Genomic DNA, 12235 nt, shown 5'->3' with positions numbered 1-12235 from the left:
CCATCAGATAGGAATAGTAACACCTGTTTCCTAGGCTTGTCCAGAGAACATAGTTGTATGCAAAGTGTGGGAGTGATGCTGTTCTTTTTATTGTTTCCTCTCATAACAGCACATTCTTACCTCTAACTTGGACTACCCTTGGACCCCCAGGTCAGGAGGAAGTCCGTGGATGACTTGAGGCAAGCTATTTGTCTAGGAAAATAAAACTTTCCTCTTGACCCTGGGCCAGTACCATCCGCTCTGTGTATGCAGAACAGCATGCTCCCCCTTCTTTCATCACTGGAACTCAATTGCTATTGTTTAAGATGCCACATTTGAACTTTGTTCCACCCAATATGTGTTGCAATGACAGCTCCAATAATAAATTGGTGCTTAATTAAGGTGGAGTTTTAATGAAGCAAATGATCCTGATTAAGACCTTTAGAAACTGGTGGCACCCGTTTTAGTGTGGACAGCACAAACCCGGGTGAACACAGGGACTCCCTCCTTAGATAATGGCCAGGAGGGAGATGGTAGGGCCTGTTGAAAAGGCAGGTTTCTCAGTTTGAAGCTGAAGCACATGGAGATTTTGGAGGGAAACAGCTGCCAAATAGATGATAGCCGTGGGTACAAAACAGTTTTTTCAGTCGGGCTGTACCGGAGAGAGGAGCCTGTGTGGACCATGGTTCTAGGACTGCTCTGTGGGCCCATGTTGTTCCTTTGTGTGTTCTTTAGTTCTCAGGGAAATGTAAGGAAAAGAATAGTCAGCAGTGCGTGCTTGAGAAGGAATACCTTTCATTCTGAAATCATGGCCTTCCTACCTTTATTTGTTGTTAAAATATCATTTCTTTTAAAAGTGATAGGAAGCTGCGTTTCCTTAGTGTAGTGGTTAAAAGTGATAGGAGATTGTACTTGTTTCTTTCATGTCCTTGTCAAAATGAAAAAATTTATATATATATATATTAAGAGTGATGTTATTTCTCTATGAAATTGCAAAGTTTAGGCACCTTGCCCTAGCCAGTTTGGCTCAGTAGATAGAGCATCGGCCTGGGGACTGAAGGGTTCCAGGTTCGATTCTGGCCAAGGGTACATGCCTGGGTTGTGGGCTCGATCCCCAGTAGGGGGCGTGCAGGAGGCAGCTGATCAATGATTCACATCATTGATGTTTCTATCTCTCTCTCCCCCTTCCCTCTCTGAAATGAATAAAGAAATATATTTTTTTAAAAAGTTTAGGCACCTCAAGTGCAGGTGACCTCAAAGAGCTAATAATCTTCAAATTACCCTGCTAATTTGGAGGATTTATGTTCTAAGAAAGATATGTGTGTTTTTTTCATTCTATCAGGTTGAAGAGCCTAATGCTTTTTCATGAGTAGAGCCAACACCAGTATACTAGGCACTACGCTAAGCATCAGGGAAGAGGCCGAAGGCTTTCAAAGCTGTGCATGGATCTCTTTGGTACATTTGGGTAGGGAGTAACTCCTTGTGTGCCTCTGCCATCCTACAGAGCATATAATAAGAAAAACCTAACTAGTCCATTTACTTTAACTTGCAGAAAAGGCTGATACAACATAGTGCCGAGAGCAGTGCTGGCCCTGTGGCTCTCAGCCTGAGTTAACCTTGCCTGGGTTGTGCCTACACTACCTTGCTTCCCCATTTTACCCTCTGGACCAGAAGTCCCAATGGGCCATCTATGTGGACAGCAACTGGTGATCTCATTGCAGCATATCAGTGAGGAAATGATGGAAGTTTGTAGAATTACTACACTTAGGTATTTGAAGTTTTGTAAGACTTGGCAGGCCAGGCTTTTAAGACGTATGGCCTTTAGACATGTAACCTTACAATGTGCTTGCGGCATGTCTGAGAGCTGCAGCCTGACAGATGAGGACACGATTCCTGCCTGGACATGTGTCCTTAGAGGGGACAGCCGTAAAGCAGATGTTTCACAGTGCCCAGTGTGGTGCGAGGCATTCATAGGCGCTCTGTAAAACCTGGTGGAGTTGAAGGGGATTCTGGCTTCCCATTGGCTAACAGCCCGGGTTTGAGGGACACAGGGTCACTGTGCCCAGGCAATCCTCTGTCTGAGGGACGATTACAGCTCTTAAGTTTGGGGACCCTCAATCTGATAGAAGCCCACTCATCACAGTCTTTGAGTATCTAAAGCTATGCACGAATGCTCACAAAGTGGTAACTGAGGGAAAAATGGCAACAGGTGGTTTGTAAAGAAAATGAACACAGGGCAGGCATAGAGTTTGCAAGCCTGTAGCATCGTTTATTTCTCTTAGACGCTGGGCCTGGGAGGTATCTCAGAGCTCGGCCCCCTGTTGGCTCCCTGTCTCCCCTCTCTCCAGCCCTCCTGGGTGAGCAGTGTGAAGAGGTGGCTGACTCTGGTGGCTAAGTGGGGAGCGCAGCTTAGAGGTCTGGGAGAGGCCAGGTCCTGAGTGGCTCACAGCTCTGGAACTCCTTCCCCAGGAAGCTTCCTGAGAGGTTCATCCCACCCACTGGTTCCATCTCCCTGGCCACTTTCCCTCTTCGGGACTATAAGGAACAAGTGTACTGGTTCCAGCCTGCAAATCACACACCCAGTAGCCTTGTCTCCTTTTTCAAGTTCTAACTGTCCTTGAGAGGATGGTCTTCATTGGTTCTTTACTCTGCGGCCTAAGTTTCATAGAGTTTATACCCCCTGGGGCTTGACCAGAACGTGTGGACTCTTGAGACCCTTTCAGGTTCTCCCGTGGCTCTTTGCGTGGAGGAGGACCACAGCTGAGTGGTTCATGGGTTCCCACATGGCTTGTGGGCTAGCATGCAGGGTGAGCAGTGCCCCTGGGACGTGCTTGCCTGGCTCAGATGCTTCCCATGTGGACAGACTCTCAGTTCATGGACTGCTGTCACATGTGTGTCTTGTTTGTTCCTCACAACAGTCCTGTGTGCTCAGTGATAGTATATCCTCATTTCCCAAATGGGAAGCGGCTCATAGAGGCTAATGGGATTCTCAAACTCCCACAGCCGTGAAGTGGCAAAGCCAGAATTCAGACTCAGATCTTCTGATCTTAAACTTTGCATTTTTTGCAAGCACTCTGTAGCTCTTCTTTTTAGATCAATACAGGATAGGCAGAATGAAGGGATGATGCCCAGCCGGGCTCCGGTCCATGCCCTCTGGGAGACAGGGAACAGAATTTGCTCTCATGGATGCTCCCAGCTCCTTAGGGACAATTCCATGCACTGGGAGACTCAGGAGCTGGAAGGACATGCAGAGATCATCCAAACAAGCCCAACATTTGCAAAGATAGATGAAAAACTCAAGGCCCAGACGGGCTAAACTACTTCCCAAAGCTAAGACTAAACCAGGATCTCAGCTCCCCTCCCCCAGCACCTCCTCCTCCCCTCTCCTTCCCCGAGATCCACTATAGATTCAGGGTGTGACTTTCTGCTTTCTCCTGGCAAGAGTACTTCCAGTGTTGGCAGCGAGACCAGGGAGTAGTTAAAAATGACAGTAAAAGTATTTATTGATGAGCTAGGCCTGGGCTCTCTAGCCTCTGGGCCTGGAAGTAAATGGCTGATTTCACAAGGCCCTTTCACAGATGGGCAACTGCGGAGAGCCTGAAGGCTCAGGGCCTACCTCCTGAGCTCATACGCAAGCTTTACCAACAGGGAGGAGCAGTGAGCAGTCCTTGTGGGCTCCAGTCCTGCTCTTGGTCAGGCAGGGTCTCATGAGGCCTCGCAGGACTGTGTGCAGGGTGGTCCTAGAATGTTGGCTCCTTGACCAGCCAGTCCTTGACCAGCCAGTCCACTGAAATCCAGGGGTGGCTAATCCACGCTGTTTTAATTGGATCCCCAGGCAATGGAATCTGGAAATCAATGTGACAGAAGAAAAAGCACAAACACTTGAAACCCATCGCCTTTTAGGCTCTTCGGCTTAAAGCTTTAACAGAGATAACTAACGTCAATGTGCTTCTCCTTTGCTGGGTCACTGACAAGTGCCCTTTCTGTTTTGGTTTCAAACCCAATTTTTTAAAAAGATGCAAATGCCTTGAATGATGGAGATAAGTATAACTGATTGAAGGCTGGACTTCTCTTAAAATGTAAAATGGGATACACAAAAGAAATAAAAATGCCACCGAATCTCTATACCACACTGCGATGTTCGCTCTCTTCTATCTGAAGTTCACAACGTTTTTCCCCTTTTCTTACATTTTTATTCTCTGTTCTCACACAAACTCCCATGGAATGCTTTCACTTTTGTTCTTAATTCATTTTCTTCCTCCCACTGTGGCCCTCTTGGGGAAAAAAGAAGCAAATGAGATGAGCACATTCAATTATTACAGGCTTCCTATTAGGAATATCTGTTTCGAAGGAGGAAGATGTCAAAAATTAACCACAGCATTTGATAGTGTTCCAGCAAAAAGAAAATGAATAAAAATGTTTAGACTGTTATCATCCCTGTAGTCATGACCTTTGGGTAGGTCATAAGTCAACTTTGATCCTTATGTGCTACATTTGGGAATCCCCCCGAGGCTGCCGTGGGCTGTGGTGTGACTCCTCTCTCACCCACCGACTGGTAACTAGAATTTACTACTGAAAACCAGAATCTGGATCCAGTCTGTGTCTTGACCAGTAAACCTTGTTCCTCTGACTTGCTGGTTATCCTTCATTCTTCAAATGATACTCCTTATTTCAATAGCTGAACTTGTGGAAGTTAGGTGGATGACTTGGGACAAATCTTCCCACTGCTTAACAGGGTGGAAACCGTAATGACTTGGTTGCTAGGTCTTTATGGACTTTCTTTGGGTTTGTCCATGTGCTCAGAGACTTCTGAGGTGATGGCCTATGAAGCCACTGCCCAAATATGGAACAGATTTCTAGAGCCTTCCCTTCTGGCTAAAAGGGCCATCCAGGCAAGAGCAGATCCTGTCTAAATCTTATTATTCCAATCTAACTCAGGGCTGGGCCTCCACGTGAATATTTGCTAAATATTTGTTGATTAGCCAAAGAGGTGATGAGAATTTGGTCTCATATCCAAGGACAAATGTAATCTGATTTAGTTTTCCATGGAAAGTAGCTTAAATAAATTGTCCATGGCAAACTGCTCTCCCTGTCCATCCCCCATCTTTCACCCAAAGTGCCTGATTCTCCCATTGTCTCTGCTTCCTGTTTTTCAGAGTATCTCTTGGATCATGGCTTTCCAGTGACCCTGTCCTCCCACGGCCCAGTGGTCAGCTTTCTGGCCAGACCTGAAGCAACACCAGGGAGGCTGTGAGGTTTGCTAGTCTCCGGTGTGTTCTGAACGGTAGGGATCAGAATCTTCTCTCTTCTGAGAAGGTTTTGGGGTCCTGTTGGGCCTGTGCTCTAAACCCGGCCCCAGCGCCAATGACCTGCGAGCTTGGGCAAGGCACTGTCTCCCAGGCCTCAGTGTCTTCACCTATTAAGGCCATCTGACTTACTCCCTCCAGGTTTCCTTTGGGCCCCTCCTCCCATGGCCCCTCTCTAAACAGAGGAAAGAGAGATGAGGAGGGGCAGAGGCAGTGACAAGAAAGGAACCAGATGGGATGACAAGACCATGAGCTGCTGGGAAAGAGCACAGACTCTCATCCTCCCCAGGCGCCAACCTCGGGCTCAAATCAGGGGCATTAGGGGGACTTCTCTCTCCAAGAGGATTCCTGGCCAGAGCTGAGTGTGGAGGAGGAGGGAGGGGTGCAGCAGGAGGACCGGTGAGGAAAGTTGGCTGGGTTATGAGCAACCTTGCAGAGTGTCATTACCCAAGGTGGGTATAATTGCAGGGGGTTAAGAAAGGCATGTGGGCAGGCTGGGTTGCTTTAGATTTTCCTGTAATTAGTCTATGTCATTTTGAATCCAGAGAAGGATTAATTTGGTTCCTCAGTGCTCCTTGGCAGTGATTCCCCTAGGGTGGGGGGAACTGCCCCCTAATCCTCTAGGAGGTCATTCTGCTGTAAAAATGTAAAGAAAGAAAAGGTGGCCTCAGTACAAACTGAAAAGCAAAGAAGAAAAAGTCACTCATAATTCCAGTATCCAAATACAACTGATGTTAAAGTTTTGGTAACTCTTTTTACATTGCTCTTTTTTTCTTTTTATGCATACTTCCCCTATATATAAACTCTCGATTTTGGGTGCTGATTTTCCATGTGACATTTTCCATGTGACCCCCATATTTCTATGTCCCTTCATAGTCTCTGCAACCATTCCTTTTAATGGTTGTGCTCTAGTACCCACTCCTGTTGTTAGCACTTAGACCTTCCAGTTGTCCCTTGACCTCTGTACCCTTGAGGACTTGTTATTGAATTTCGTTGGGTCGTGGTTGTCTCTCAGGGACTTTATCTTCCTTCAGGTGCACAGTGTGGCCACATAGTAGGTGAGGAGAAAGGTTTGTTGTGTGAGGAACCCCCAACCCTTTACTTCTCGTCTCCCCTGATTCTCCTTGTGCAGAACCTGGTGACTCAGTTTCCCCAAGACTCTCTAAGACCACAGAGTCATTGTTTTCCCCCAAAGGTTGTTTTCATCTTGTCTCCTTAAATGCCATCTCTTCACAGACTTCCAGTCCAGGATTCCCTAGGGTTGTGTGGTCAGAAGCAACCGTTTAGTGTATGTGAGGAGGTATGGGGATGGGGCAGAGAAGGAGTCGATAGTTCAGTAGGAATTTGGAGAAGTCAGGTAGGATGTTGAGTGCAATGCCAGCCAAGAGCCAACAGGACAAGGAGATGCAGAGAAAAGAGCAACTGGGAGCACCTTGGAAGAGGTGGGCTTAGAGTGAGGATCGGAAAGCAGGGAAAACTGTGGGCAGGTTTTACTGGTTTTGGACTTTGGCTCTCATATTGCCATTATATGTATGCATATGTATGTTTCCATGTGATATGTGTGCATATGTATATATCTATGTGTTGTGTGTACATGTGAGTATGTGTGTAACTGTGTGTGTGATGTGTGTGTATGTAGGTCTGTCTTCTCTCCTCCAAAGCCCTGCCCTCCATAGGGTTTCATATCTCTCCTCACACCTGACTCTTTCTCACAGAACCTGCCCCCCTTTCCTGGGAAGACACAGGATTGAGGGCACTCTTCCCAAGCCCCAGGGATGCTCTCTGATTCTCACTTGTCAGCCTGCCCTCGGTGCCTACAGCAACTGCATTGTGTGGAACTAACACACATCATTCTCCGTGGCAGTGGATTTGCCCTGATTATGTCATTCTTCTGCTAAACATCGTTAGTGCCCCCACATTAGATTGAAACCCAGATTTCTTAGTCCAAAGGGCCCGTGGTGGCACAGGTCCTGCCACGTCTGATTAGTTCCCTACAGGAGCATTCTGCTCCAGACATCCCATACCCCGCTGAGCCAGGCTGCACTCAATGCCTTCATAGCTTTTCCTCGCATCTGTGAATGTCTTCTTTCCTTCATTTGTCTAACTTCGACTGACTTTCAATACACCACCCAACATCACCTCTAAGAAGCCGTCCCTAACACCCAGTCTGATGGAGAGAGCATCTCCCAGCACAGGGATCCTGTCTTCCACTAGACTGAGGTCTCCTAGGAAGGGCAACCTTGTTCAATCATTGTCTTGCATCTCCAGCATCCAGCACAAGGCCTGGCGCAGCCCACAGTGAATGCTGATAGGATGGATGGATGAATGAATGCCTACTTCTGGAATCCTCAGTGGCCTGGATGTCAGGTATTTTAATCTGGGTGGGGAGGACATTAAGTGCCTGTCCTATTTTCACCTCCCTGACAAGATTGTTTGCTCCTGGAGGGCAGGACTGGCCTGCAGCTCTTGGTAAACCTGGAGCCTGTGGACATACCAGGCACTGAGTCAATATTCATTGAAAGAAAAAGAAAGAAAGAAAGGAAGGAAGGAAGGAAGGAAGGAAGGAAGGAAGGAAGGAAGGAAGGAAGGAAGGAAGGAAGGAAAGAAGATAGCATAGGAAATATAGTCAACAATATTGTAATAAATATGGATGGTACCAGGTGGGTACTGGAAATATCAGGGGAAACACTTTGTACAGTATATGATTGTCTGACCACTATGCTGTACACCTGAAACTAATACAAAATAATATTGGATGTAAACTGTGTTTGGGAAAGAAAATTTAAAGAAAGAAAGAAGTAGAGAAGAGAGGGAGGGAGAGGAAGGACAGATTTGTTTCAGGATTTGTAACGCCGCTGGTTCAAGTTTAGTGAGAATAAATGACTTTCCCACCCTCCCCAACTGTGGGTTTTCTGATCTAATTCTGGCAACTCCAAAATTTTATAGGGCCTGTTTAGTCCCCAAAGGGGGGAGATAATCGAAATTACATAGTTTTAGAAGTTTTTACATGGATGTCAGAAAAGTTTTCTGAATTATTGGTGTGGTTTGATTATCAAGATGACTGTGATATTAACATCTGACTTACTTACTCATGGTTTTAATTGCTCTCCATGATTAATTAGGACATTTCATTCCTCATAATCCCCCTGGATTATGGAAGAGTCACATAAAGTGAGGTGTGCTTTGCCCAGGCGAATCACAGCCCTCCTTATTTAATAGCTCTGCATCACTTCTTTTATTTTCTTTAGGAGAACAGTAGAGTTTGTGCTAGAACAGGTATTTGAATCCCGAGTTCTTTCCTTGTTAGCCTTGGAATTTGGAGCAAGTCACGTGACCTTAATGCGGAATATGTGGGGCGATGAACACAATACAACTTACATACAGATGATGTATTATAGCATCCTATACCTGAAACCTATATAACCAATGCCACCCAATAAATCCAATCGAAAAACAGGATATAAAATAATACCAACCTCACAATTATTGGGTCAATATAGAAGAGAACTAAATTCCAACCCTGGGCTATGGAGTGGACATTTCTAATTGGGAGAAAAGATTAGGAAATGGAATCTGGAAATATAAACCACTCATTTGAGCATTTGAGAATGAATATGGAGGAAAAAAGAGTCCTCCCCATTGCCCCTCCCTTAAAAAATGATGTATTCACATTTGAAGATTGTGGATAGAGGGAGAAAACAATTATTTTACACATGTACCACCATTTTACACATGTAAAATAATGGATGGTACTTTGCAAAGGGAATGAATAAAATGTTATTAAAAAGTTATTTTTGATCTTGAAAAGATCTTAATGGGTTTAATATTTTCATTTATTTGTTAATGTGGATAGATTGTCAAAGTAAAACTTTATTATCTCTTCAAGCCATGAATAGTATATAAAGGTGATATTTTTATAAAATTTGATATATTTTCCAGAAATGTTTATAGCTATGCACCACTTTTTTAAATCCTCACCCATGGATATGTTTTTGGTGTGTTTTTTTAAATTGATTTTAGAGAGAGAGGAAGAGAGAGAAAGAAACATTGATGTGAGAAAAAAACATATGAGAAACATCAATTGGTTGCCTCCCTGTGACCCGACCGGGGATTAAATCTGCAACCTTTTGGTGTATGGGATGATGCTCAGCCAACTGAGCCACCTGGCCGGGGCCCAATGCACCACTTTTAATGTGTATTAGAACAAACACCTTTTATCATTTATACTTTTAATGGATACTATTGCTTAGAATGAGGTAAAAGGAATAATATTTCGGTAATATACCTTTTAAAATAAATTTAGTGAAAGAAAAAAAAAGAGTGAGTAGATCTAGAGAAACGTGTTAAATAATAATACAGGTGGTACATGGAATATGGGAAAAACTGAAGGAGGGAAGTGAATGACTGAGGTTTCCAAAACCCTCGACTACAACACGGGCCCTGCTGTTTTCCTTTGGAGGTTCCAGGCACCCCCTTGGGAAATCAGATTGTGGTGCAGGAGTCCTACCCCGTGCTCACCTGTGGGCAGGGGAAGGTTCAGAAGCCCCGCTCTCTCCCTGCTGAGGTGGGCGCTGGACCTGAGGGAGATGGCCATTCAGGAGCTGACAGGTGGAACCCTGGTGTTATCGCTCGCTAGCCATGGGCCCACACATCATGTTCCTCAACCTTCTGAAACTATTTATGTGTAGAGTGGATTTCCTGTGCCTATGTTTTGTGGATGTTATAAGGATTAAGCAAGGTCTATTATTAAGAAAAACTACTGAACAATAGTAGGTATTTAATTAAATGATGGTGAACTGAGTGTATTTAAATTAGAGTGTAGACATTGGGTAGTAGTTCAGAGTGGGGCTTCATAATTGAAAAATAATTAAAATGGAAAGAGCTGAAAAAACTAATGCATTTCTTTTTGATGTGTTTATTAAAATGAAAAACAAACAAGCAAAAGTGGGCCTTCATCTAGGGGCACACAATATATAAGGTTCAGAATTCTAGTCAAAAGGATGATGCTCTTATGGGAAAATGTCAGGTGTCCATGAGGGGTTGAGGGTGGAGAATTGACCAGAGGAATGTTTCAGGGGCAGATTTTCTCCAGTGGGTTTGCCTTCCCGGTGGTTGATGTTGAATTAAGGGTCTGGCTAGCCTTGTCCCCTTTGTCCAATTCTCTTCTATGCTCTTCTCTGAGGCACTCATTCAGTACTTAGTGCTTTTGTTACTAATGACAGCAACTACTGTTTGTTGGGCACACACTGTGTGCCAAGCACTATGTTAATTGCTCTCCACCTGTTACTTCATTTAACCTCATCACCGCCCAGCCGGAGTGGCTCAGTTGGTTGAGCATCGTCCTGTATACTGAAAGGTTGCCGATTCCATTCCTGTCAGGGCACATACCTAGGTTGCAGGTTCGATCCCTTGTTGGAGCACTTATAGAAGGCAACTGATTGGTCTATCTCTCTCTCTCTCTCTCTATCTCTACCTTCTTCCTTCCCTCCCTTCCTCCCTCCCTTTCTCTCTCTAAGCATGTCCTTGGGTGAGGATTTAAACAATAAAATAAAACCCTGAGCACCTGTGGGGCTAGTATTGCATTTTATAGATGACAGAAGTGAGGTTTGAGGAGCATAAAGAACTTGCCCAAAGTGATATGCTCAGAAGTAAATGAGGTCTGTCTGGCTCCCATCTCCATCCTTATGAAACTCTGTTATCCCGTGTGATACAATTCTGCACCAGCGTCAGTGTCAGCAGATGTTTTCTGAGAGCTGTCTAGCTGTCACACATTCGTATAGACCAGTGGTTCTCAACCTTCCTAATGCCGCGACCCTTTAATACAATTCCTCATGTTGTGGTGACCCCCAACCATAAAATTATTTTCGTTGCTACTTCATAACTGTAATTTTGCTACTCTTATGAATCGTAATGTAAATATCTGATATGCAGGATGTATTTTCATTGTCACAAATTGAACATAAAGCATAGTGATTAATCACAAAAACAATATGTAATTATATATGTGTTTTCCGATGGTCTTAGGCGACCCCTGTGAAAGGGTCGTGCGACCCCCAAAGGGGTCGCGACCCACAGGTTGAGAACTGCTGGTATAGACAGAGACACACGCACATGCGCGCTCTCACACACACTCACACACACATTCCCCTGCCTTTGTGAAACGCATTCTAGCCCAGTGGGGACAAGGACTGGGCTTTATGTAAATGCTGGGCAGATCACTCCACACTATCTGACCTCAGCTTCCTCATCTACACTGTGAGAGGTCTGGAATGGCTGATCTCCAAAGTTCCCCCTCGCTTTGGTAGGACTGTGAACTCCATGAGGGAAGAGCTAGTGCTTCCAAAATCCTAGAGTTCCTCGCACAAAAATGCTGACAGCCTGATTGGCCCCTTGTTTGGTGGATCTTCTCACATTTTGGCCACTGGCATTGGGTTGAGGGAGCATGTGGAGAGTTCAGCCCAAGACAACTTTGGGTCTGAAGGTCACTTTGTTGGTTTGGTCCATCAGTCTTGGGGATCTTCCAGATTGAGCTCTCTGAGGAACCCTAAGAAACTGAAATTAAAGCTGGTGTATTAAGCTTCCATAATAGAATAGGGGAGACTGTTGGGCCTCCCGTCAGCAGGGGAAGTCCAGGCTTTAGGACTCCCAGTTACTCTTGCTTTGGGTTGAACGTAAAGGAGGTTCCCCACCACGCGTGGTATTACCTGTTCCAAGAAGCCTCTTCCAACACTAGGTTATGTGACTCCTTCCTGAGCCCTTGTAACATTCTGGGCTTATTATTTAAGGAAAAATAATCATTTTCATAATATATTTACAATATATATTAGTGTAGGTTTTCCTCACTGGACTAAGAACTCTTTGAGGGTAGAACCGAAACTTCTAGATCATCAAACCTCTAGTACTTAGTCCAGTGTCCATCATGCAGTGGTGTCCTGTAAGTGTGGGTTAAA

The sequence above is a fragment of the Myotis daubentonii genome, chromosome 18 (assembly GCF_963259705.1).
Source record: "Myotis daubentonii chromosome 18, mMyoDau2.1, whole genome shotgun sequence".
Taxonomy (NCBI): Eukaryota; Metazoa; Chordata; class Mammalia; order Chiroptera; family Vespertilionidae; genus Myotis; species Myotis daubentonii.
Note: the sequence above shows the minus strand (reverse complement) of the source record.